Source organism: Penaeus monodon, chromosome 1, assembly GCF_015228065.2.
Source record: "Penaeus monodon isolate SGIC_2016 chromosome 1, NSTDA_Pmon_1, whole genome shotgun sequence".
Classification (NCBI taxonomy): domain Eukaryota; kingdom Metazoa; phylum Arthropoda; class Malacostraca; order Decapoda; family Penaeidae; genus Penaeus; species Penaeus monodon.
In genome coordinates this window covers 16,743,604-16,744,169 of record NC_051386.1, presented here as the reverse complement: position 1 = coordinate 16,744,169, position 566 = coordinate 16,743,604, and positions in this window count along the sequence as shown.

The following is a 566-nucleotide window of genomic DNA, read 5'->3' as shown; positions in this document are numbered from 1 at the left end:
AGGGAGGTCACGTTACGAGCCATCCTGAAAAGAAAAGACATCTTTATTTTATATTACATGTGATCTGATCTGAAAAGCTTTATAACAACCATACCATCACACCTATTCTGACTAGAGAGAAGGGGAGGGAATATTAGATATTAGATAATGCTTATAGTTTATGGGAGCATGTGTGTTGTAGGTATGACACTATGAATTATCAAGACAAATTTTCAATTCATGATATGATTTTTATTTAAGGACATAGAAGCAATATTTTATGGCGTGGACTAATTTGGGTTTATTATCTCCTGTTGGCTTGTAGGTATCTTGAAAATAAAAATGAGACCAAATAAACAGTCGCTGAAAGCGCTGTAGAGACCATCATTATGGGTAAGGTTAAAAAAAAACAACGATTGCGTTCTTGGATATCAGCACGAATGTACGAACATGTGTTTCTCGTTCCCGTTCTATTAGTGTATCCTTTGCTGTTCTGAATCTTCTGTAACGAGTCACAGAATCGGTTCACCCTCATATACAACAGTTACTTCATTCACAACTGATAGTGTAAACCTATTGCTAATTGG